We start from the raw sequence: 27,989 nt of genomic DNA, 5'->3' as shown, positions 1-27,989 counted from the left end.
GCCCAGATAAGACAGGAGAAGAGAGAGAGAGAGAGAGAGAGACATTCTGAGAGAAAGAAAGAAAATGTGTGATAGAGAGAACAAAAGAAGGAAAGAAAAAAAGGAAGCCTTCAATCATTTTGTGTTCCTGGCAGCCAGCTAAACTTTCGAACGTAGAGGAAGACCTTTTATGAGTTTTAGAAGACCTGGCTGAAGTGGTTTTATTTCAATTTTATATCTCACTTACCCGCCCCCTCTCCCAGATTTCTCTTCTCTTCTAATATCCAGCTCTATCTTCACTTTCCTATCCCATTATGTCACAGAGAAGGGCCAGGGAAATCACAGCCAAGCAAATATTGTTCAAAAAGGATAAGTAAATAAATCCAAGTAATTTGGAAATTTGGTCATTTAACACAGTACACACAGTCTATACTGCAAAACCTTTATATTACGTCAGAACCTTATATTCATCATTAATTTTTGAGAACTTAATTTAATTTGATAATTGTCATTCTTTTAAATAATTAAATTTTACACATAATTATGTATGCAAATATTATGCCGGGTTAATGAAAGCATTATGAATGTTCCAAGGAGACGTCAGGTTAAAACGTTTTCAAGTGTAACTGAGCTTAATTTCCCATAGTTACTCGTAATACATTATGTAACAATGTTGTTGTAGCTGTGGCTTTAAAATCTTTAGCCCATCATATCACTTATAGAGTCCATAGAGGCTTTATGATTTATGGTTATGATTCAATTTTGTTTCAGCTGATGCTTATTATTTTTTATCCATTTTTTCTCCAATTTCTTATTTTTTTAAATTATTTTGTATTTTGTTTTATTGTACCTCGACACCATTGCAAATGAGGGTCCCACCCTCAATATCTCACTGAGAATGTTAAATGAAATAAATACATTTGCAAGAGTGCATTTCTCAGTGTTGTATCTTGTTCTGTAATCAGACACGTATCAGTACGGTATCTACCCTTAAGAAACTTATACACCCGTTAAGCAGTCTGCCCATCCCTTTGCTCTCAGCTTCCCTTGCAATAAACAGCCTGCACTCCAGTGATATGTGCCGATTCAATTATTGCGGTCAATTATTTTGCATTTGATGCGTGAGTGGTGGTGACATACCATCGGTGCATTTAGCATTTTCCAGTCGCATCTCTGACTGGGGGTGGGGGGTGTTTCACTTGGGGTTACTGCCACCACCACAGTTGCCTTTTCCTCCTTAAGCATTTTCAAAGTAATGTCCCCCACGCTAAATATTTCATGGTCAATATGTGACCTAGGTCAGTCTCCCTGTAGACTCCATGTATTATACTGTATAAAGTCATTTGCCCAAAGTAATGAGCTCCACTGCTGTGGCAGAGAGCTATTATTGAGCTGGAGGGGTTGTGGGCACAATGTTGAAGTAAAGTAGTGTATGAGTGTGTGTCTGTGTGTGTGTCTGTGTGTGTGTGTGTGAGAGAGAGAGAGAGAGAGAATGAGAAAGTTATTACATTTATCATTATTATATTTCAATATTATTATTATTCTACATATTATTTATATGTATGCATTGGCAATAATTACATTTCATGCCAATAAAGCAACATGAATTGAACTGGATTGAATTGAGAGAGATAGAGAGAAAATTGGTGCATGTGTGTGCCTGTGTGCATGTGTGTTTGTGTGTGTGCTTGCAAGTTTGCGTGTGTGTGTGTGTGTGTGTATGTATGTGTGCCTAATGTATATGTGTGTGTGTGTGTGAGCGTGTCTGTATGCATATGTGTGTGTGTATTTGCATGTATGTGCCTATGTGCATGTATATATGTGTATATGTGTGTATACATGTATGCCTGTGTGCCTGCCTGCATGTGTATGTCTGTATATACGCATGTGTGTGCCTGCATGCTTGTGTGTTTGCCTTTGTATGCGAGTGTGCAAGCATCTGTGCTTGTATTACCATTAGCCTCAACAGCATGTGAACCTTGTAACATGTTCCAGTCTGCTCATCTTACAACAACTGTGCTGCCTGGACACAAGCTGCGTTTATGTCTGCAGGCGTGCTAGCGTGTGCCGCTGCTGTGTTAGCTGTGTATGTGTCCTTCTTTTCTCAGCTCAACTCTGACATTTCCTGGTCCTAAGGAGATTTCGTTCCCCACATTTCCCCAAGCCACTACAAGACTCTGCAGAATAAAAGAGTCTGAGGTTAAGTGGGGATCACTGTGATGCACTGCAGCCACTGGTCATGGGTTTGATAGCGGACCCCTCTCTAAATCAGCAGGGCGCTCTCTTTCTGGCCCTCTCGTTGGCATGGTAATCCTCAGTGACGGACTGTGAGACCCATGTGACCTGTCTTAACACACACCTGAGGAAGACGTTATTATAGAACGACCAGCCTCCCAGTCCCCCTCTGTCAGTTATACTTAAAAAACCCACAAATTACTCCTTTTTCTGAACGGTGATATGCACAGAGGCCCAATTGATTAGGGAAACTGGAGGGAACAAAAGTAAGCACAAATATGAACTTTTTTTTTCTCACTGAATGTGGTATTTGAGATCTATGTATGAATGGCATCAGTACACTTGCAGACCAATTTTGTCACAATGTCCATCAAATGACAAACCAAATTAACTAAATCAGACAACAAAAACTGATTAGTATTATAAGAAGCCTTCTCTGAAAGGAATTTATGGACATTAACAAAGGTGACCCAAAGACATCTTGCTTTGTTAGCAGTCCCTGACCACTGTTTGCAGGAGAGAAAGAAGGCATAGCAGGTGTCTCTATCAAGAAGAAGCAGGTGTTCAGACCAGACATTATTATAGCTGACAATGAGAACCACCCCACCCGCCCCCTCTCTCTCTCTCCCTCTTTCTCTCTCTTTCTCTGAATTCATTGTCTCTGTTTAATAGTTCAAAGAGAATAGGGTATTTCATGAGTTGGAGGTTTTGGAGTTGAGTTGTCTTGCTAAATGGACAGTGCATGAATTACTAAAACATATTAAGCTAGAGGAGAAATTCCTTTTAACCACATGACTAGAAGGAAACACTTATAATATATGTCGGGAGATAATTAAACAAATACGCCATACATGCTTGGCAACGACATAATTGAGACCCAATGTTTCTGCTAGTTTCTTCCTTCGATCGTTCCCATTTGTAAGTGATAATGTAAAACTTCAAAACGCACACAAACATACAAACACACAGCCAACACAGCCTATTAAATGGATGGTTGGCATATTGACTGACAATAATCAACAGTATTTCAAGCCCCTGCTCGCAACCTTTCGGTTTTTAAAATAATAATTATCATTCAGAGAGACCTGTATTTTCATTATTCTCCTTCTCAGGTTGCCCTTGGGCACTGTTAGCGAGAGGAAATTTTACCTTTTGACGGATAATAGTGATTAAAACTGGAGTTAGCTATCTCTTCAGCACTAATTTTGCTAACTTGTCCCATCATTTGATCAGCTGCAGCGTACTTCTATTAGCTCTTAAAGAAATGATATAACCTAGATCCTGCACAAATGATCTATTTATAGCCAACCGAAGGAAATGGTTGGCTCTAAGCTGATAGCACTTCATTAAATATCAGTGTTAATGAACTCTGCCTCCATATTATTTAACTGCATATAAAAGCATGAAGCACCTAGTATTATGTTGGGTTCAGGCCCTTAAAAGATGAAAGGAACTACCAGTCTCTGAGAATAATTGCATTTTTGTTAAATGACTGGATAGATATATTAAAAGAAAAATTAAGCTGTTGAAGGAAATATAGATAACTCCACACAAGGTTTGAATTTAAATCGAGCCAGAAAATAAATAAAAAACTAATATCAAATTCTTCAATAACTTCCTCCTTCAGATTGATATCAAAATGATCTCAAAAAGTAGATTAAAGGATGTCATGCAATGACTCCTTCATTCAAACAGAATTTGTGCAGTCTGGCAGGTTACAGTGTCCCCAGGTTACAGTGTCCCCTATCAAATTTAGATACTGCACTTGCCATTTTTTTAAATTGACAGCTAAATACCTCCAAATAACTTGAGATTCAGTCCAGTAATACAGCTAAGTCAGTGACTTGTGAAAATCTGTTGGTCACAGCACCCCTTCCTATGTAAACGAGTGCGTTAAAATCATTGGAGAGAAGCAACAGCATTGTTAGCCTCTGTGGCTACTGAGTGTGATCTGGGAAGTGGCAGTTGTTTTGTATTTCCATTTAAAATATGTTTTTATACCCTCCAGTGGAATTTGATCTAAATCAATCCTGCAATTTGAACAATGGTAGGCTGTCTCAATGATGGAGCTCTGTATCCGCAGTCAAATCTCAAGTATCAAATGCTGCCAGTAACTCAAGGCACTGGCAGATTAGGTAGTGTTCAACTCAGGTTTGCTGGTTGGACACAACGGACCCGTTTCAATAAGAATAAATTAACTGTGGGTGTTGTGGAGGCGTGGTTTTATTATTGCCAATCAGATCACCCCATTTATTTCACTTTAAAAACAGTGCCTTAGCGTCAAATCCAACAGCTAATCTTGTCTTGGCTGCAGATCATACAAAAACACAGCTTGGATTTCAAATAGTCAAATTAAAATAAAATAAAAATCATATATTTCAAGCATCTGTGTGATAATGCTTTCACATGTGCAGTGCATTCATAGCACCACCAAAATAGCACAATGTGGCAGCATTTCAGTTTAAGCCGGGTCAGGATTAGTTTAAACGTAAATGCATTATTCAACACCGAACTTGCACAGCGGCAAGTGTTTTTATTGACACACCCCCTATTGTGATGCTATTGTGATGCCCCATGCTGATTGATGCAAATAAGTTTATTGCAGACCACAGAACTACCAAACCCGGCACAGGCAACAAGCATTCCATTTGCATGAGACAAAACTAGAAATTCTACTTGGACTCAGGCATGGTTGTCCTTATGTTGTCACCAAAATAGGGTCCGTGGTGACACCAATGGGGTACAGAAGTTTATTTAATTATTAAATAAAGACCTGGGATCCTGATCAAGAGCTGGGATAATTACCTTAGAAATGACAGTATGGGTATATATAGGTATATACACTACCTGACAAATATATGAAGTCCTGACATCCAACATCTCATTCAAAATTGCGGGCATTAATATGGAGTTGGTGCCTATATAGCCGGTTACCAGCATAGCTGGATACCAGCGTGACCAGCATATCATGTGTTTTGGACAGTGTTCATCAGAATTGGATGCCGGAATGGTTGTGGCTGGTCACCAGCATGGTATGCTGATGTGATGATATCAGCTGGACTAGATGAATATCATAAAAAATGTCACATAATGTTTCTTAATGTGAGTGTGCTGTTAACTAGTTAAAGGCTATTTATGCTTTCCATGCAGTATGATTATTTAATAAATAAGAGCAATAATCAATATTAACAGAACAGAACTTACTAGTTCTGTTATTTCAGCCCACCCGTGGTGAACCACCCACCCACACACACACACATTTAATCATTTCCGTTATGTTTTTCTGTTATGCAATGCCCAGCCCTCTTCCAACTCTGTTTTTCTTTTGATGCCACTCCTTGAAGTAGACTGAAAAGACAAATGCAGATACATGTTATCAGAGTAACACATTTGGTCCCAATTATGTATTTTAATTATGTATATTTTTGCATACAAATGCATGTCCACTGATACATTTTCTTTTGTCCAGCAACAGTCATGGCAGGAAAACAGCAACAGCAACATAGCAGAAAAATGTGTGCATGAATTAGTTTATGTGACTAATATGCTCTGCTGATACATATTAGTAGAATAATTCAAATTATATCCTGAGTATGCTTTAACCACTGAGTGGAACTCATATAGGTTTAAAAGGGTCTACTTACCACACTTACATTAACATGCATAATTGCTCCATTCATTGCCTATAAAAGAAGTGGAAAGAAAAGGGGCCAAAAAGGTGGTGTGGAAATGACTTATCAAGCTGACGCCTCTGTCACTACAGAGCAAAGAAAATATTAAGCGGTCTGTATTGAACAACCCTACCCATAACACATTTTTTACACACACAGCATGTGGCTGCTGCTGGAAAGATTGATGCACCCTTCATTGTTTGAAGTTTCTGTGGGGTTAGATTCTGTCTGGAAGCTTTTGTTGTGGGACACTCTTTCCCTGTGAGGTTCATCTCCCCAGTGTTTTGGTTTTCTAAATCCCCACAGCCAACTCCTTCGCATATAACAAGTATTTTATGTTGCTTTGGGTTCTGGACCAAGCCTCCTTCTGTATATGGATATGTCGCCCCCCAAATGAATCTGAGAAAAAGCCCCAAAACAAATATAATCAGAGCATTTGATTATATATATATGCGTACAAAAATGTTAGTAATACTTGATATTATTTGTGTAATTGGTATTAGCATATTACCTAACAAAGGCAAGCCCAGATGTGATGTTTTGTTTAATTTTACCTGTTTACAGTAGTTGTTCTGCTGCTAATGTTATTGTAATACTTTGGGACTTTGTCGATCAAAAAGAGAAAGAACATGCCAGAAGTTTGTGAGATGATGATAAACATGAGAACATAAAGAACATGTCAATAGGTAATCAAGAAGCAGCATTTTATGTGCTCAAATAATTCTACGTCACCCCCTCCCAGTCAGAGATAGACAGTGGAAAATTCTATTTTTAGCTAAAGAACACTCTCTGAGGTCAGGGAGAATGAAAAGAAATAAGTTGTCCTCACCACTGAACTTTGCTGTTGATGAGAAGTTCATTTTCCTCAGCAGATGTTGTTGTAACTCTGTGTTTAGAGCTCTTAATGTTTTATTTTTATCCTCAAGTGCCTCTCTATTCAAGCTCCTTCAACCTGCAACAGTAAATAAAATATGTCTTGACCAACTGACATTACAGGTATCCATACTTAAATGCTCAGTGAAAAGTATTAGATGAGGTATATGGTGGCAGGGTGGACGAGGCTACTGATAAGAAAAGAACCTTCCTTTCTGTGCAGAGACACATGCCCGATGAAATAGTGTTGCACTGGGTAATGGTGCATAAAGGTCTGGTTAATACCAGCAAAATCTTTAGCCTCTGTAAGAAAAGAAGGGACTGTTATATAAAGATGAACAAGGTTTGTCACAGGGAAATTCTGAATATCCTTGACTTCAGAGGGGGTGTCTACAAGGAAAAGTTGCTTACTTTTACAAGCAAAGCTTTTCATACTTCGTAAGGCATAACCTTTACCTTGAATCAACAACGGTACAGCGTTTCTGTGCACACATTTATTTCAGGACTTTGTAAGGGGAAGTGAAAGTTATTTCTCCCCAGTGCATCTGACTTCTGTGGACTGGTTAGAGCAGAAATGAATGATTTTGAAAACTGGTGATCAGACTCACATTTGTGACTTCCCAAATGTGCAGGAGAGAGCAGAGATGAAGGGCGGTGTTTTCCAGAATCAATGTCGCATGGGCACAGTCAATGGGATGAATGGCTAGAATGAAGTACGTCTTGAAGTGGCAGATCTACTCACAATGTTCAGTTTGGAGGCATGTTGGAGGCAAGTACTAGAACTGCAGAGCAGCGTCTCTCAGTGCTCTGTGTGTTTTTTCAGCAGCTACTTCAGCACTTTTTATACATACATTTCAGGGCACCATAATGTTTGGGACACATAAATGGTGCTGTGTGTAAATGACAGTAGTCATGTTTGGTACATTGTCACATATCCTTTGCATGCAGTGACTGACTGAAGTCTGTGGCCCATAGAGATCAGCAGGTGCTGAGTATTTTTGGTGATGCGTCCGGCCTGTATTGCAGCCACCTTCAGCTCCTGCTTATTTCAGTGGCTAACTGCCTTAAAGTTTCTCTTCAGCATATGAAACACACGTTCAATTGGGTGAATGACTTAGCCAGTGAAAAAGTTTCTAGTTTTTAGCTTTGAAAAACTCCTTTGTTGCGTCTGCAGTATGTTCAGGATCATTGTTGGGTTGAAGGATGAAGTGTTGTCCAATGAGTTTGGAGGCATTTTGTTGAATCCGAGTTCAGATGTCCTGCTGTTTTTAACTGAAGAAGGACTCTGAGGTAGTCAGACCCCAGCCTTTTCATCCTTATACTTATTTTCAGGATTTATTTAAACATTTTCAGTGTCTACATATAACTACATTTCTGTACTAAATGCTAATCGGAGGCTCTTTGGAAATAATATGCTCATGGTATTTGTTTTATCGCTTTTCATATCACCTCATAATATCCAACATCTTAATTGCACACTTTCCTCATATTATGCAGCTCTATCAAGTAGTGGCATCACATAAGTCACACAAAATATGTCCCTCCCGTCCCACCTTGCTCTCTATGTAATACCAAGCCTTGTATGTGTCATTTGGTTCCCTAGGCGACCACCCCTATATTTACTCAAAGTTCTGTACAAAAAGCAGTTTTTATTTTCTTTAACAAGGAAATAGTATGATGATAAATTAATGGATTTTTAAACCAACCTTATAAACTGGAATACTTGATAACAATCTCATTGTTTCTCAATGAGTTGATTACATTTCCATTTCTCAAACATGAAATGATTTGTGGGTTGCAATATACACAGGCGCTGTGTGCAATGGTATTTTTACAATGTTGTATTTAATCAAATATATTAATGGTTGCATTTTTAAAGTATGACACATTTTTGTTTTTAAATGCTTCAATACAGATCCTCTGAAGCAATTCCTATGACTAGAAAGGCTTACATTTTTGCGCCTGTAAAACTGATCCCCTTCGGATGTTAATAAACTTTCAAAAATATATTTTTTTATTTATTTTTTTTACATTTTGTTTGAAAATGATGGAGAAGGTGTTTAATGTGCAGCTTATCAGACTTGGGATTTACAATAAATGATCTCTCCTCCACTTAATGAACTCATCGACTTTATTACTTTGATATTGTCCCCAGTCCATCTCTTTATATTTAGAATTAAACAGGACGTTGTAGGAATCACCTCACCTTCACTGGAACAAAAGGCACATACATCCCAATTTACGCTGCTTGGAATTCTGGAGTCGATGTGCCGCATATACCATAAAGCACAGCGTGGACAGCCCGTAGACAGACCACTTTGATAAATATGGTTTGGAAAAGGAACAGTTATTATGCCTCATGAAATAGCCATTTAAAATGATTCTGTGCCGCCTTTCGCTTCAGTGATGAATATAGTTTAGATATCACAGCCTTGAACTAAATATGTCATTGGACATACAAGCAGTAAAAATGAGACGGGTAACAGGATATTGTCCTTGAATGCTACTATCTGATTTTTTCTCCTCTTTAAATTACGCAAAAATATGGAGACTGTTATCTGACAGGCAAATAGCCTGCAGAAAATCCCTCTCATAGCGTAGAGGTACCAAGGTGCTTGAGGAATATCATTCGCAGGGAAATGACATGCGGTGCTTTCCCATCTGACTTTATCTGATATGCATTGTCTGTCAAGCTCAGTAATCAGGAAAATACTGACTGTTCTCTGCAGATATGGTATAGTCCATTCAGCCAAGGAAAAAATGATCTGTGATTTTTTTTTTTAAACATAACTGTCCACAGATTAGTGTGTTTCACATTGGGGAATAGTTCATGTGAGCTTTACTACACATCATGAACATATATATCTTGGCTACTGATTCAGGACCTCTTTGTCACTCACTTTATACTGATTATACTTTATGTCGATTTCCCTTTAAGATTTAACTAGTATTTTCTTCCATTCAGGCTGATTAGCTGATAAGATTAGTGCTGTGCATTTAGATTTAATAAAAATATAATTATCAGTGTGAACTGGTGCTAGAAATGAAACTTGTGTCTGTTATCTGCCAGAATCAAACTCATTTACTCACTGTTTAAGTAATAAAGATTGAAACATTGAAATCCAATGAAAATCACAAAGGCTTTATACCTTAAAACATGCAATGCTCACACTTTTCCACTCACAAGAAGCATTTGGGCTAGCAATTTCCAAAAATGTGGCAAATTCCTCAAGTAGTCAAAAGGATTTTCAAGCAATTACCCAAGCAGATACTCGCCCTACAAGGTGATTCCATGGAATGCATGTTTCAGACTTTTCCTAAAACCCTAGAAAACAAGATGGGGCACCTGGTACTTTGTTGTGTTGTACCATTCCCAGTACTTACATTTCTCATCCAAATTTGTGGACCTGGACATCACACCAAAAACTACAGTACAGGGAAATTCAAGGAGTTGTTGTATGACAAAGGATAAGGGGCACTGCTCAAGTTGTTCACTGAAAAGCCGGACAAACAGACAAAAGTCTGGGTGAAATTATCTCATGGTTTAAGAGTACATACTGTATCAGAATAAAAATACAAAACACTGGCTCAACAGACACAGCACTGGCAAATGGCTAAAATGCCCACCGTTTTAAAACATTTAATAAAATTGCTGAGAAATTGATAGAATGGACTCAGAAAACAAAACAAAACAAAAATACTGTTTTTTTCAACCAAATGATTGGCACACAAACCAGGCACAGCACTGATTACTTGGGAAGTTCTGAACTGAGGTGACAGCCTTTAATTGTTTAAGCTTACACAGCTGTTTAATTGTTATAATTAATTCTATTTAACAATTTTTGTATAGCTAATATAATTGCAATTATTATGCAATGACCAACTTTCCATTGCTTAGAAAGGGGAAAAAAAAAACATGAACATAGCTGAACATCAAAAAAATGTCTATGTACAGAAAATAGCACATCACAGTGTAGTAATATTGCTGCCAAAAACTCACTGTGCTTAATGCAATTGATGTAGATCTATTGTACAGGGAAATGTCACAATAGACACACAAAAAAGGCTCTACAGACTTCCAGCTGGGCGATGACTGAATTGCAGGTGAGAAAACTGCCCTAGATAAACTGGTGTCTCACTATACCTGTTTAATGTTTGTGCTTTTGTAATTCTGTACACCTGCCCAGGGACCAGGAATAAAAATGAGCTGTTTAGCTATTTTTCGGTATAATACATCAGATTTTAGCCCTTGGAATTTATATTTAGTCCCTGTCAACTGTATCAAATAAATTTAGATAAAAATAAAACTCGAACCTGTAAGATTCAATGCAGCTGTTTACACTAGGTAAATGAATCAGTGAGGTGAACAACAACCATGATGATGTCAACAGTTTTTTTTCATTTGTAGTTTTTGTTGATATTCTTTAACCGTATTTTGTCCAAGTCGGTTGAAACATTTCATCACAGAACATAGCCATAATAAAAATTTAAAAATTCATTATGCAAGGGATAAACCCTGACATGTTGAACAGTTGTATGAACATGACCCACTAAGAGTGACATGAGGGTCAAATCTGAGGAACCATTAACCCTCTATAGTCAAGTAATTTCAGCCAACATAGACGGCTTAGCCAATATTTTTGTTTGCTACAGCTCAGAAAAGTCATACCTTTTGGGAAAGAATTCAGATTTCACAATGAGTCATAGATTGTTCTCAACAACGCAAAGCTTGCACAAGAGACAGGTGGAGTTCAGCGACAATTCTGTTACTGTCAAATAGGGAGGCAGTTACAACTGGATGCTCCAAAGTTGTGCTGAACTAAAGCAACTTCATTTATAATTGTTGCTTGCTTTACTGGCTAAGAAGGATTTATTTTCAACTGTGGAGGATTTTAAGTACATGCTGTGTCTTCCAGACTATAATCCCTTTATACAGACAATGTGCTATGTTTGACAGCTGTATTCTTTTGAAGAGTGGTATGTATTCTATTGTTGCTCTCTTTGTCAATTTAACAAATGTACAATGATGTATTCATCATGTTTCATTGTTATCATGTTTATTATCCAGGAGGTAACAAGTAATGGTATTACTTGGACACATTTTATTACATATTTCTATACTATTATTATTATTATTTTTCATTTTTTCTGGTGTCCTATATAAGACTATTCTGCCTGTCAGTAACTAGCCACCTTCTGTATTTTCTTTTCAAATGCCAAATAGATCCCCAATTTCATGTGCAAATGTCAAAACAATGTCGAGATATATTTTTCTGTGTGCACAAAATATAAGAAACAGTTGATTTGGAAAGGTACATTTTCCTTTCTTAGGAAGGGGAGGGGAATACTTGGAAATTAGCTAAAAGTATATTCTGCACAGATGTTAGAAAGTTTTTGTTGTTTTTTTTTTTTTGTCACACATAGAGTTGTCACTGTAAGGAATAGCTTAACAGGTTATGTAGTTTTTTTTTTTTTAATAACCAGGCTTGATATGGTGCTAGATGTGGGTTACTTGCCTCTGCCTAATGGTACTTAAAAAATAGGTAAACATAAAAAATAGTTGGGAAAATTGCTATATTTCAAAGGGTTACCCAAGCTGAAGTGGTCTATTTTCATACAACTGCACAGCTCTTTTTTCTTATACTACGATTATTAGCAATAGACATAATTAAACACTCAAATTTAATTAAACAAAATGTTTGTAGTGTTTTGTTGTTGTTAAATTGTTAATTTATTCATGTTGATGTCGCTGCTTTTGGCAGTTTCTAATAGAATGTGAATTTGAAAAAATGATGTTCTACGGGCCTGGGTGTTCATTTGGTACAGTGATAAGGCAGTTTCCTCAGGAACTCTTTCAAAGCCATGCTTTGTACTGTCCCTGCACTGCAGATTGTATTTTTGCTTGTCACTTTGTCATAAACTGTGATCTGGTGTGGAGGCAATATTATATTAGTCTTACTGAAGTATTCAGCCAAAGCTGTACCGAGGTAATATAGTCTTGCAGATGGGAACATGGGATAGGAGGATGTTATGGCCATGGCAGCGACTCACTGTGATCACTGAGGATCATGGGGTGTACCAAAAGAACAGGAATGTCAATCTGAACGAATGTGATCATGATGGGAATACACACATGTACACACACACACACACACACACACACACGCATGCATGCTGAACACACCACCAAACAGACTGTGCAGTATGCATTGATGCACCTAACACCAGTATGATTAAAACTAATTTTACCAGCTGATATAGCCCAAGAAAATGGCCTCATTTTTCACTGAGGAACACTTAGGAGCTGAATACAGGATTACAGCTGACTCAAATCTCGGCCTTACACCACTTTTGGCTCTCCAGCATGGAGACACATAAATCAAAGATGTTTCCGTCCGATGCATTAATTACTACAAACCTCTGAGAGGTCAGGCGTGGCAGCTCCATGCAAAGGCATTACAAATAGATAATCTGTGGTATATCGTTCACATAGCATGAATCCTTGGATGGGCAGTATCTAATCCTCTCTTACATTATACTAAGACATAACTAACCAGTAAACCAATCCTATGCCAAAGCGTTGATTATTCCAATTATAAATCATATGGTCATGGTTACCCATGAGTAATTGAGAGGGGAGCCAATATAATCATATATCTCAGAACACACTGCTATAAGATTCATAGAAGGAATCACAAAATAGTTGGCTTTTATCATGTACAGATTTATATTTCCTGCTGATTGTGAGTATTGCAGATCTGACATTGTTCAGACACATGGAGGGATAAGTGATATATGTGTGCGTTTCAAACCACTGAAGCAGAAAGATTAGAAAATACAGAACAGGTGTTTTATTTTTTAGTCCAAATGAAAGTGCATATAGGACTCACTTTTTACCAAAATACGGCACATGCAAGTACGCAAATCTCACATTTACATACCCATCTCCAAAGAACTCACTCAGCAATGCTTGGTTTTCAACAGCTTAGATCATAACGTATAAATTGTAAAGTATAAATACTGTATATATACACGCTACATTTCCAAAAGTATGTGGACACTCGATCTACTTAGTGGCTTCGGTTTTTTCAGCCATGACCATTGCTAACATTGCATAAAATTAAGCATACAGCCATGCAATCTCCATTGACAAACATTAGCAATAGAATGGGTCATACTGAAGAGTAGGATGCCACCTGCTATAGCTGCTATAGCTGCCCCAGTCAACTGCAAGTGCTGATATTGTTAAGTGGAAATGTATAGGAGCAACAACCGCTCAGTTGCAAAGTGTTAGTCTACGCAAGCTCACAGAACAGGACCACTGAGTTGAAGTGTGTAGCGCTTATAAATCATCTCTCAACACTCAATACAAACTACCTCCAAACTACCTCTGGAAACAACGTCAGCACAAGAACTGTTCATTAATAGCACCATGAAATGGGTTTCTGTGGCCGAGCAGCCGTACACAAGCCTAAGATCACCATGGACAAGAAACCTGGTGAAAAAAGAATGCTTTATTATTTTTTACCTTACGGATGTTGAACAAAATAAATCGAGCATATTGTTAATAAAAACAACAAAAAAGATTTTTTTAAATGTCCTGCCTCATCCCATGACCCAGTGAAGCTAAAGCAGTGAATGCAGACTTGCTTCCAACGGAAAAAATGAAATCTTCAGTTTAACAAAACAGGTGCTGGAACATTGAAGAAAAACAGAAATACAATCAGAACATTATGCAGAGTGTTGAAATGACTTAATGTACACCAACACTGTTGTTATAGCCAGGTATGTGCCACTTTCTGACCAAATAAACACAGAATCCGAAGTCTGAGAGCATGCATGAAATTGAATTAGATGAAGCCAATATCAGCATGAACACAAAATGAAATAATGTAAACCTTTTTACACAAATCAGCATAATATGTAATAAACAGTGTGCATTCGACAGCAATCAAAATGTCCTTCTGTGCATAAATGGCACTAACTAGAGTGCTTTACTAAGTGTGTGAGATGGCGGACACTCAAAGCTTTGTCATCACAGTCACTCTATGGGGCTACCAGCCATATGTGGCATTATTAAGTTTTTATATCACCACTCAAATTAAACCCAGTTAAAAGGAAGCAACTCTTTGATTCTGGGAGATGCTGAATCTTTACAGACCACAACATCAGTATAATCCAAAGACCTCTCCCCAGAGTAATCAGATTCAGTAATCCACTGGAGACAGGGAGCTAAACAGGACAGCTGTTTCACAAAGAACAAACTCCAATAGCCCGTTATGGTGAAAAAAATGTCTAGCACCGTCCATCTTGATTCAATTTGCATATGGCTGGCTGCGCTTTTTGATCCCCTGAGACTGCTTCTCTTTTTTTCAGGCGGATAGTTCGGCTGTAAAAACATAGAAAGGGCTATTATGCATTTTTTTCCACTGACCCTGCAAGAGAAGCCAGCCGAACACTAATGTACAAGCCACGTCGCCGGGAGCGATTGTTGTGTCTGCTCCGCTAATCGCACTTTGGGTTAAAATCAACAAGTTCAACATAGCCTTCAGTAGCAGCGGTAGGATATGAAAGGTTTACAAAGGGGAAAAAACATCCACACAGTTTAAAAATATTTACAATTAAATCCACTCCAACCGGGTTAATTAAATTCTGAGCTTAGATTAGTCTTGTAGGGAATATTTGCACTCCTGTTTCAACACTGCCATATTCAGTGCTCTGCTGTACAGCTATACAATGCTGTAATTGTTAAAATATCCTGTTTCAGGGCATAGACATTACAGGTGCAATATTCAAATGCTCAACTATTTTATCCATTAGATCATAAATGAATTTCATACATCAGTATCTAAATGGCTGCTCATGAACTCAAAATGGCTGATTTATATGTTATCCAATTCCTCAATATTTTTTATGAAGACCCACATAACCTTGCAAGAAAAGAGAGAGAAAATTCTGTTATTATGCTTCCTGAGACACCTGAGTGAACATACCCTTCATGTGGTTCTTGGGGGGAAACAGAATCCCATTATGTAAATACTGGACCTTGTAAGTCACAGGACATTATCTGAGAATAAAAATGAATCTTAATGTGCAGCCTTAACTGAAAACATGATGCTTTTTAAGTCTTATACTTTTCAAGCGGCACATTCACCATTCTGTTATTCATACATATGGTACAAAAGGGCATATAAAATGTTTACAGCAATCTCAATAAAACAAGTGAGGGTGATTTACTTTGAAGCTGTCTCTGAATTAAACCGTTTGCTCGTTTAACAGGAGCACAGTTGTTGTAATTCAGCGCAGATAGCATAGCCTTAGGGTACATTATTTATGTGCTTTTGGGCTGATGAGGCCCGACAGTCACTTGCTATTCCTTGCAGTAGGTTGTCAATAGAAGCAGATTCATTATTAGGAGGTCATACACATTAATGTTGCTTTGTCTTGGAATTTAAAAATAGAACACTTAGCACTCTTGAGTCAATGACTCCCCTGGAGTGGCTCTTGAAATGATGGTGCTTTGACATTCAGGCCTTGCAAAAATACAAAAGGGAAAGGAACAGCATATGTTAAATTTAGGCAAGCTATCCATTGCTGTGGTTTGCATTATGGGAGGGAGTAGGGAAAAGGGATCAGCTTTTTGTTAAGCCGAATGGCACCTATGGCCGGGATTGTGAAATAGAAGTGTTTATTTTTTATTCGCAAGTACAGTTTAGCAAGTCATCAAAATGAACTCTCCAAAGAAAGAAAGAACAGTTGCATTTATTTGTTAGTCAAAGTTAAGGATCAAATGAAAAAAAAAAAAAGTTTTAGCAAGATGCTACTAAATTGTCTAGGGTGTTATTTGAGCTTAATATCATTCTATGTAATTCATAAACTTCAATAATAGATCACATTGAGTGGGTGCCTGAAATTTTTGTTTTTGTTTTTTGTCTTGCTGATGCTATGTAAATACATCCATGCATATCATCAGAAACAAAATGAACACTTTATATTTAGTCATTTTAGAACCCTGTTTTTCATGGTGGGGGACAGCAAACAATGGGCTTGCCACACACTTTCATGAATATTTTAACATTTTAACATGAGTGGGATAATAAATTCACCATAAAATGATCCAATAACTGGAAAATATTAGAAGAGAAACAAAACAAAGGAATAAACAAAGCAATGAAATGTGAAAAATATCCCCAAAGCAACATCTGGTGGCATGGTCAATAAATGCAAGCTTGGCCCACAAGCAATATGAATTACATGCAGCTAAACACTGAGTGGAAAGTAAATGAAACTCACAGACTATTGTAGAACTGGGACACAGGCTATTGCAGTAGACACAGTCAGTCTGAAAAAAAGAGAGACATTAAGGACAAGGAAAAAAATCTTTAGGAAAGAATAGCAAAAATGTGTCATGTTTCGTGAATAAAAGCATAGTTATTATGTCTTAGTGAAGTACAAATAGAAGATTCAATGAAGCCCATTAAAAACAACCATCTGTTTGTGTAGTGCATTTTCTGTGATATTTTGTATTGGATACAATAACGAATAACGCTGAAACTAAAATTCTTCTGCCTTATGTCCTCGTCAAGCCGTACTCCCAAGTAATATTATCATGTATGTATTATTTTAACATGTCTGAAAAGTGAAGCAAGCTAATTTTAGTGGGCTAGCTTGCTAGCAGGTTGCCTTTTAGCGATTTCAGTAACAAAATGAAGATCATATAGACAAAAAAGACCAAAAAAATCAGATTGTAAGACATCATGATTATAGTCACGCCTACAGGTATTTCCATTTGGCTGTGTTCATCATGATATACCCTGGACAATATTTCCATTTGAATTCATAAAATTACACACTATAGGTCAAAGTAAATAGTGTTAGCGTGGCAGTAGACCAATGAGTAATAAGTACTGGGCTTGATTTTTATTTATTTTTTACCTGGAGGCTGCTGGTTCTAATCCCAGGTGGGCAGTGCTGTGCGGTAAACCATGTAGGCCAAGTAATCTGTGACAAATGAAGGTGTCTGCCATGTTAAATAAATGATAATAATGATGATGTGCACCACTAGGCAATGCAATGGCATTACCATATCCCCAGATGGCAGGGCCCCTTCGCGAGAGGTAGAATATGCAGCTACAATGCTCCGGCGTGCCCTATCGCGCTGCCTGGCAGAGGTGATCGACACACTGCCTGGGGTCTGAGTTTGAAGGCTGGGAACCACTGAGTTCCTTTATTATTCAATTTGGAATATGCAGGAGAGTGTGCTGTCCTGCTCCAAAGGTAATATATGACCTGCACACTGCTTTACTCCCTCGACTCTGGAGAGAGGAGACAGTGGCACATATATCAGTTTTTTTTTTTTTTTTCATTGAGAGAGAAAGAGAATGAGAGAGAGACAGGTTTAGATCAAAGCAATGCAGCATATTAAACGTGGAGGCTTGATCAAAGTCAAGTTCAGGGTGTTATTGAGAACTGGATTGGAGCAGTCGTTTCAATGAACAAAGTGAATTATCCATGGTGCCAAAGTAAATTAATTCATTGTATATAATTAAATATGGCAATGTTTATCCACCTTCATGCATGTTGTCCAGTTGCTTTCCGTACACCTATCATAGTAGGGGTAGTCTTTCAAGCCAGCGAATGCCATTTTCCTTGGAACTGAAGCTTTCCTTGCTTTCATTCCATTAAAAATGTTCGACAACAACCCTGGCTCGTTTAATTTTCGCCGTGCATAATCTTTCCCGATCAAAGCTCACTCACGCTAAACAAAAGTGACACACACAGGGAAGAGGAACGGGATTGAGTGCGACGGGTCAGTGGAGTTCATTTTGACTGGGAATCATTCGCTTATTGAAAGATTTCAGGAAGTGGAAAGAGGAACGTATTGGCGTGCTCACAGTTTATAAAGATCGATGTGAACCTTGGAATTAGCCTCCTGTCACGGCTGTATAGATAGTAAGGAGCAACTGCCCCTCATCTCCATGTGCTATCGGTGTGACAGACATGGGCATCAGGGAGGGCACGCACAGCCAAGCTGACGCTATTAACCACAGAACAACTTGCAGTGGAGTCCAACTGTCACTTGCGGAGTTATTTACACTACTGCACTTTGTAATTGCTTATCAGACTGCCCAATTCAGAGCTTCTTACAAAGGTGATTTTGTTTTGCATGCTATCAACTTTTACAGTGGGATATTTTACTGAAGGAGTTCAGGTTAATCACCGTTCTCAGTGCTATAATAGCAGTGCCTCAGTAGGTCGTTGGGAGTATACAGAAAATGGGCTCTGTAAAGTCAACTCTTACAGAGCAAGAGTCTTGTATGGTCCCAGTTTGACTCATACGTACTCTGTTAGAGTTGATTTAACACTGGACATTTTACTGTGTACAGGCTACATTAGCACCAAAAATACAAGAGCTACATTACAACATTTAGCTAAAGCTTCATTTGAAATGCAACATATAAGTATAAGAATAAGTAAAATAAGGGTATACACAGTATAAAAAAGATAGCTAATGCACTGCTGACAGATATTATTTTAAATGCCCTCAACAAGGGTTGCCAGATGCCCAGTTTTGGACTGGAATGTCCGGTTTTCAAATTATTTGTACAGGTCTAGTCCCGATTGGACAATATAAATCCGTTTGCACTGTTAAACCCCCCCACCCCGCCCCCTGCTCCCGGGTCAGCGATTGGTTCTGACAGGCTTGAATGCCCCATAAAAAAGTGGTTTAGAGAGTAAAATGAGAGAACTGAATATAACATCACCTGGCATCTGCTGCTCTGCACAGAGTGCATGGTGGTAACTTACCCAGGCTAGACTCTTTCAGGCAGGGCATTAATAATTTAATGACAGGGGGAGGGAGAGTTATATAAACCCTGATTTCTAAAGAACTATTTTTGCTTCTTCAACTTATTCCCTGGGAATATACTTACTACGCCGATGCAACAGTATCTGCTGAGTCCATTTATTATTAATGATGACAAAGTCTGCACATTGCAAAGAGCACGAACAGTTCAGAGGGGCCATTCTGTGTACATCTTAATTGTAATGCAGACTGTATCTGTTTTTGTTCATTTAATTTGTTTTTTCTTGACAAGTGAGAAAGTAACAGATGCACCTGTCTCATCAAATAAGGTCACTTGGTAATTTTAAGTAGTTTGTCATACGCCGATGACCTTGCTCGTGTACTTTTATAAAAATCTTATTAACCATTTAGCCTCCACTTGGCACCGTGTCACCTGGTTCTGGGGACAGGTGCACAAAAAAGGTGACTTTGGTGCAGTTATTTGTCTTACTGGCAGGTACACCTGTACCCTGTTCTCCTTTTGAAGGGAGCTGCAAATCTCCTGTTTCTGGAGCACTGTGTGCTCCCCATGGTGACAAGCCTGAAAGGGGACTAACCTGGCTGGTCCCATACGACAAAAGGCTGCCCCAGGGACTGAACATTTTAGCCCCTGGAGTCAAAGAAAGAGCATCTGGATCCGCCCTGTGCAGTAGTTTATAATGGTAGCGATTCAAACAGATTTAGGGTTGTTCACATGCATTATATCATTTTCCTTTGCTTTTTTCTTTTTTTTTTTGCATGATAGATTAGTTGTTGACTGTGAATTTGAAAGACAATAGGGTATGTATTCGAATGGAATCATGCTTGTAAATAGGCAGTTTTAATCCAAGATCCATAACAGTTAAGCAGCCAACTGTTGTTCGGAAGGCTAAAAGAGGTTGGGACAAATTACAGGACTGTCATTGGGAGGAACTGGATTCCTGGATATGTAACCTTTATATATAAAACTCTCACTCTTGCTACGAATTACATTGTGATTACGCTGTCTACCTGCACCATCTCCCTACATGTGGGAAATCAATGAGTCCCATAAGTCCCCTTAGGTTCACATTCAGTTAAAAAAAGAAAAAAAAAAATGTTACATTATTCTAAGATTTATGTTCTGTTTGTAGGCAATTTGTCTTACAATCAAGAACAGCATGGGTACACCATTGTATTATGCACAGAGAATGAAACAGAGGCAGCACTGTGGTTCCTGTTTAATAGTATGGGATCGGTGGAAGTGGGAACACTGCTATTGCACAGAATTGGCTGCATTGTTTTGCTGCACTCCACTAGCATTAAAAAGACAATAACTTGCTTGCCCAATAATTTTATCTGAACAATGTCGTGGCAAATTAAAAACCTTTTTAAAGGGGTTTTACTGATGTTTATAACAGTGTTTAGGTAATGTCATGGTTCAGCTTGGCTGATACAATTCAATCCAATTTAATCATAGGACAATAAATAAATAAATAAATAAAATATGGTTGGTGCAGACATGAATACCATAGGATATTTTAAATATATGCTGTACATACTGTATTGTACAATCATATATCAATATAAAAATCATGTGGCATGTAAGTTTAACAATTTATATGTCAGTGACCTAAATTAGAAATTAGAATAAAAAGACATTTGCCTGAAATGTAAAATGCAATCAGCTAAAATGTAAAACATTTCAAATGCAATCAACTTGTCCAAAAGTGGAGTTGAAAATAGCAAGGACTTTCAAAATTGACAGAATAAGAAAGGAAGACAGAACTTGAGATTTGAAGTGCTGTCAGGGGAAAGGGAGACTGTAGACAGGGCATGAGAGGGAGAGGGAGATGATATGGAGCATTTTACACCATAAAAAAACAGTTTAGGAATAACTTTAAGGTTTGGTCTAGAACTTTAAAAATCCTAACAATGTAGATTTATCAGGCATTTGCTTCACATACTATGTTAACGTTTAGGGATTGTATAATTGATTTTGTTATATATATTTATACATTCGCATTGTGCTAACATGATTCATTACATCAATTCATGTTTTTTTTTCATTTATCAATAAAATTGAATCCGGTCTTACTTTTTTTTAGTACATGTTCATGACGGAAAGATACTGTGGAAGATCATTTGGACGTGTGCACATCCATATAACAAGTAATTAGATTGTGGGCATTGATACAGTACGTATTTATGGCATTTAAAGGGTCTGATTAAATGTGAAATTGTTGTGGTTTCTCCAGTTATTATCATGGCTTTTCAAAGTTAAGTTGTTGCTGTCTGTCAAACAGTTGCATCAGTAATTCCCACATTGGCAACAACCAGCATTGCTGTTTGTCTTGGCATTGTTCCTTTTGGCATGGGTTCAATTATGATTTTCAGAAGTGAGGCTGAGAAATAAATACAAGCATTACTTTTTTCTTTAGAAACACAGATTGGTGAGTTGTTTTTGGTTATTGCTAGCCTGTGATTATGATGAAAAAAGGCTTTCAGTTATTAGCAAGTAAAACAATTACTACTGTTGATTACAGTAGATCCAGAACTTTGTCTCTAAACAGTTGTTCTGTCTGCTTTAGTTGTGTTTTATTGCATATTAGAATGGATAGGACAGGTAAGCAGATCAAGCATTCATTATACATTGCATAATTAACACCTGTTGCTTTATCCTTTTTATAGTATTTGGCCTTCAAAGTACTTTTAATGACTAATTTCTCCTTTTCGAGTAAGAATGACTGACAGGGACAAAAGACTCACCGGAGCAACCGAGACGATAATGAAGCCTGACACCAGTATTATTTATTTATTTATTTTGCAGATAACTTTGACACAATGTCACTGCAAGAGACGAGAGGGGGAAAAAGTCACAATAACACATTAGGCACACAAACTTGATGTAGCTCATTTCAATTCTTGGCAAGGCTGATGGTTTTCGACAGGCAGCCTGTTGTATCAGTTGGTGTAATAACAAGGTGATCAATAATTGGCTCTTTGGCTAAATCAGCTTCCTAGACTTTTGAGGCAGTTGAAAACGAAATCCCAGCCCTTTGAGACAAACTTTTAATAACCGCAGAAGAAACCTTGGGCCGGGTTACTCCTGAGCACTGTCAAGCAGGGTAGCTGCTGGCAGTGTAATTGCTGCTCTGCTTTTGGTGAAGGAGAAACTGACAGCAAACAAGATTTACTGTACTCTCCAGATGACCTGTGCGAGAACAGGCAAAACAATATGCCCGGTGTCAGAGCAGAATGCAGGTGTTCCTCTGTTTGCGAGAATAACAAATTCTCTGGATGCCACCGTAGAAAAAATAAGGCGCCGCTTTTCTTGTCATTGTCATCGCTTTATCTGATTTTATCTACTGTGTATGAGCAACAGAAAAAGCGGCCATACTGTTTATGTTTAAAAACCAATTTGGGGAGCTGCTGCCTGATGCATCCGTCCGAAGTACACTGTTTCAGTGCAGAGATACACCTGTGGTCTATATCTGTGTGTGACTGGTTCTGAGAGCACCTCAGGGCGATGCATAATTGGCCACGGCGTGTCTCTAGGACCGGAAAGTTTCAGTGTGCAGTGAAAACCCTGCCATACCCAATAAGAACTCTGCTTGATTGGACATCCCTGATCTTTCTGTTCCAACTGCTCAGTCCTCAGAAGAAGTAAATAAAAATTAATTAATTAATTAATTAATTAATTAATTAAAATCCGCACACACTTTCAAAATCTACAATATATTCCTGGCCTCTACATCTACAATGATTTACTTAACAATCACCACTCAAAATAAATGAAATCCTATACTATCCAGTTCTCCTCTAAAATTTGTCAAGAAGTCAAGAACTCAAAAAATGTATAAAATGTGTTATACATTATGCATACTCATTTGTTTCTTTTATTTTAGAAAATGGTCACAAATGGTACCATTGCTACATTTAAGTGCGTATATTTCTATCATTGGGTATGAAACCAGAACGTTTGCATACTCAATTTAATTAGAAGATTTATCATTTCATTACAAGCGTAATTTGTATTTGATGTTTTTTTAATTGTTTTTGGAAATTGGCCGTAATCTTTCATCTTATCTATTTATTGCATTTTCGTGCAACTAGTCCTGAAATTAAACAAATAAAAGAATGCAAACAATTCATCTTTCTAATGGTCTCATTCATATTCAGAGATTTCAAGTCCTTTGAAAGAATGTCTAGCAGCCTCTTTCCATTCAACAGTGGTGTGTACTCCAATCTTTGATGCAAACCCTTAATTTGAATTTCCATACATTAACTATTACACGTTTCAGTTGAATACATGTGAATCCAATGGCCTTTGGTGCAATAATATGATGTAAATATTGTTACTATTTATTTCTTTGCATAGATCAGGTTTTTGCATATTATTCAGCAGGTAAGCCATATACCTCTGAAGGACCATGGGCACTGCACAGAATGATGCACCTGCAGAACCTGGGATTTGAGCCTGCAGCCCCGCTGGTGTTCCGAGCCCCATGTCCACACACACTACCCCCCCCCTCCCCCAACCCCCCCTTTCCGCTAAATCCCACGGCAGCACTGCCTGCAGTCCGCACAGTGCAAAAGTGGGAAAGTTACCTTGCCAGTCATCTGCAGAAAAGAAAAGGAGCTTTTCTCTAAATAGGCACATCAATGTCAGGTGGGATTGCTGTTCGCCCCAGAACGCGGTCGCAGTCAGTCAGGGTCTCACACAGAGACTGCAGAGAGGATCACCGCGGCCCTGAGCGACCGAGCCGGTTAGAAAAAAATAACCCAGCTCTGACAGGTAACCGCTACACCGGCGCGTGCCTGTAGACGCTGCACCGCTATTCCATCCTCCCAGGGTATGACTGTGGCCTGCAGAGGGTGTGCGTGTGTGTGTGTGTGTGTGCATGTGTATGTCTGTGTATGTGTGTGTGTGTGCATGCGTGTGTGTGTGTGCATGTGTGTGTGTGTATGTGTGTGCATGAGTGTGTGTGTGTGCATGTGTGTGTGTATGTGTGTGTGTGCATGCATGTGTGTGTGCGTGTGTATGTAAGAGAGTGTGTCTGCGTGTACATTGCATTTACGCATATATAAGTATGCATGCGTGTGGGTGCCTGTGTTGGTGTGTGCGGTTCTGCATACTACGTGCGCACGTGCATTCATGCGTGTGGCCTACATACAGCAGTACCCCAGGGACAGGATATGGACTCTCCATGTCACTGCAGGCTAGAAAAGGTGCAGTGTTTGCCCCCCGAGCTCTCTGTTCCCTCCTCCTCTTGCTCCAGAGGGGGGCTGTGCCAATCAACATCACTTCATTAATATCTGACCCTGGACTGACACAGCTGAAGACATGTGAGAAGCTCATTCCCATTAGAAGCGCTGTCAGCCGACAGCTGCGCCTGGGTCAGTAATGGAATTAATTGTAGTCCTAATGGCTGGGCTGAGACCATTTAGATCAAAGCGAAGGCGGAGAGAAGATAGTAACTAATTAGGATGTCGGTGGAAAAAGAATGGGATGATGATGGGGCTACGTTGAGTTATACTCATCGTACATTAGAAAGGAGCCGCCCAGTTAATTTCTTTGTATGCAAATTGATGTGGACTTCATTTCACAACATTCGTTTCGAATCTCGTCACATGGTTCGCCTCCATGTTAAAGCATAACAAATATTCCACAGGAAATGTAAGAAACTTAACATAAACGTGCACCATCCCATCCACTGTGAAAATTATTTCATGCAGAACGTATCTTGTTCTTGGGATGTATCTTCATAATGCCATTAGCTTCATTAAAGTAAGCATACTTCATTAGAGCCTAACATTTTACTATGCCATCAGCAGTTAGGCCTGATGAAAGAAAAAAAAAACTTCTGAAAAAAAGGTTAATTAAAACTGCATGAGCCTGCAGGACTGCATATGGAATTCTAGCTAAAAGTGACCATTATTTAGCAACAGATGCAAAATAATAAATTAAACAGACATTTGGTTATCCCATAAAAGTGCTACTGGTGCAAAAAATATTCTCTATATTTCTTATCTGATCATGTTGAAACCTGGTAGACTTTACATCATGACATGCCTCACTAACATTTCTCCACAGCCAATTTTTCACTTGATATAATTTAATTTTCATACTTTACACAATGGTGTTGCTATGAAAACAACAATTCTCTTTCTCTCTCTCTCTCTCTCTCTCTCTCTCTCTCTCTCTCTCTCCCCGTTTCCATCATCTCCTCAGGGTATCCAGCAACAGTGCGTATTGTCTTCTTCTCTCTGTAACTGTTTCAGAGGCAAAACGGGAGCCTTCATTGTGCTTTTGTTTGAAATTTACTTTGAATAATTTGTCACGGCATGTACTACAACCTTGCAATGCAAATGTGAGATTTACATCTAGCTGAAACATAAAGCATATTTCCTGCGCATAACTCCCTGCAAGTCCCCCGTGGCCATTTTCTTCTTCTCCAGAATGAGGTTAAGATACCGTGAACATATTTGCCGTGATTGTTTGAGAAACAGTTTGCCTCGAGAATTTGTCAAGAATTTGGATTGCTAAGAATCAGTGCCTCAGACACCGCGGTGCCAGGCGGACCCCCGCGGCTGTAGTTTGGGCACCGCTCTGAAGCAGTCACCCAAGAGTCAGTTATTATTTTACACCCCACAGTCCACACACTATTACAGAACTGGCCCCAATCAGAGAAAAAAAAGTGATGACAAATGGTAGCCTGCTGGTAGTCTGCTGGCACCTCCTGTGTTGTCTGGCTTCTTACAACTATATATTCTCTCAGAACGTAATACATTCCCAATGGTGCAATATCGCTGACCTTTTGGTGAAAATTTACATTCGGCAGAAAAAGCCAAACCTGGCAGCTCATGTGCATACTTGTCATTGGCATAGTCTTTTTCAGTTAACTCTGTCTATGTCATTGGTAAATAAATGTTGTACTTATTTCACCACCTTTAAATAAGCATTTGTTAAACCAGGACAAAGAGTTTTATAGTTGTAGATTTGTTGTTTTACCTAAATGGACTGATTTTTCGCTTATTTTATCTGAAACTCTAGGACCAAAGATGGAGCATGAATTTTTACTACGTAGTTACACAATAATGTAACATTGCAATAGGAGATAAAATAGGATGGAGAAAAGATTACTTCAAGAGCAGAAATAATCACATTTGTGAAAAAAAATGTATTATTTTTAACCGCTTTCACCACAGCTTTACCTTCTTTGGTAGACAGATGGCATTGGCTTGAGATTTCCAAATCAGTAAGGTAATCCCGGCAGGGATGGTTACCCTGGGGGAACCGGTGTTTTTGTGCCGAAGAAAAAAAAAAAACCTATTTGAAGCCTAAAGAACTGAGGTAAACTTGAGCTGGAAAGGGCAGATTTAGTGAAGCATTTGATGGACTGTAACTAAAAGGAGAAGCTTGGGAATAACCTATTTGGCACTTTCCACAATGTAATTTTCCCCTTTTATCCACAGTCTGTGCCTGTCTCGTAAAATAACGGTTTTAAGTGATGGATGTAAATGTATTAGTTTAATGGGCTGCTGGACATTTTGATGAGACGAATGGTCTGCTTCATACTGTAGGTGTTGCGCCTCCATTATAAATGTGTCCAAAATTGAGTCGCGCTGAATTACAAAGCATATGTGATGCTAATGCTTTGCATCCCATGAGATTTCCATTTCCATTTATCATTTCGATGTAAGCTGTCTCTTGTCAGTGTCACTGATAATCAATTTCTATCTTCTTCATTTTTTTGACAATATAAACAGGTGTCGACACATCAGTGTCAACATTACATAACATCTCATTGCTAACTGGACTCATTAAAAAGTTTTATCACGGACTCCCAGATAAAGAATTTATACTTTTGGGTTACAATACATTTAGCATTCAAGTATGGTCAGACCTATTATCCTACATAGTTTTGAAACTTATGAATAATGCCTTCAGTTTGTCTCCCCATGTTTTCTCGCATGGCATTTCAGTCCTCTGGCAACTAGTGCTTGTGATAGCCCGTTTGTCAAGTCACTTCTCAAACAATTATCCCATTTGCACCACCCCAGTAATCTAAGCTTATAAAGTAATTGCCACTAATTAAGTACAGACGATGATTGACAGCAATGTTTACAAGTGACACTGATGTGTGTAATTCAGTTTGATTGCTTACTACCATTGACATGTTACAATATTTTTCAATGTTGTACTGGGGCATGTTAGGTTTCGTTAGAAGCGGTGGGAAATACACAAATTAAAAATTTTAACAGTCGTAAAACATTTAACTTGCACAAAAAAGTTAAATAAAAAAAAAATAATATGATTCAACTAATTAGCTAACATTTGGCATATATTTACTACATACCACTCACAAAATGGTTGTAAGAAGTAGGAATAGTGTATTCATACCGTACATAACAAAACATACATC

At 38.3% G+C, this 27,989-nt stretch overlaps 1 long non-coding RNA gene across 3 annotated transcripts in view; it reads right to left on the bottom strand.

The window, feature by feature from the left end:
* Window positions 1-4,671: 4,671 nt before the first annotated feature.
* The window catches only part of LOC135255686 (uncharacterized), a 44,881-nt gene continuing 21,563 nt past the window's right edge, over window positions 4,672-27,989 (bottom strand). Inside the window, exons 2-5 of one of the 3 annotated variants that reach the window (XR_010330234.1) lie at window positions 17,052-17,100; window positions 6,715-6,837; window positions 5,859-6,284; window positions 4,672-5,562 (exon numbers count right to left, since the gene is read on the bottom strand). This is a non-coding gene — a long non-coding RNA (uncharacterized LOC135255686). The remainder of the gene's footprint in view (window positions 5,563-5,858; window positions 6,285-6,714; window positions 6,838-17,051; window positions 17,101-27,989) is intronic. The other 2 variants (XR_010330235.1, XR_010330233.1) reach the window with 2 other exon arrangements.

The sequence above is a fragment of the Anguilla rostrata genome, chromosome 5, assembly GCF_018555375.3.
Source record: "Anguilla rostrata isolate EN2019 chromosome 5, ASM1855537v3, whole genome shotgun sequence".
NCBI classification, from domain to species: Eukaryota; Metazoa; Chordata; class Actinopteri; order Anguilliformes; family Anguillidae; genus Anguilla; species Anguilla rostrata.
This window is presented reverse-complemented; position numbering and strand designations above follow the sequence as displayed.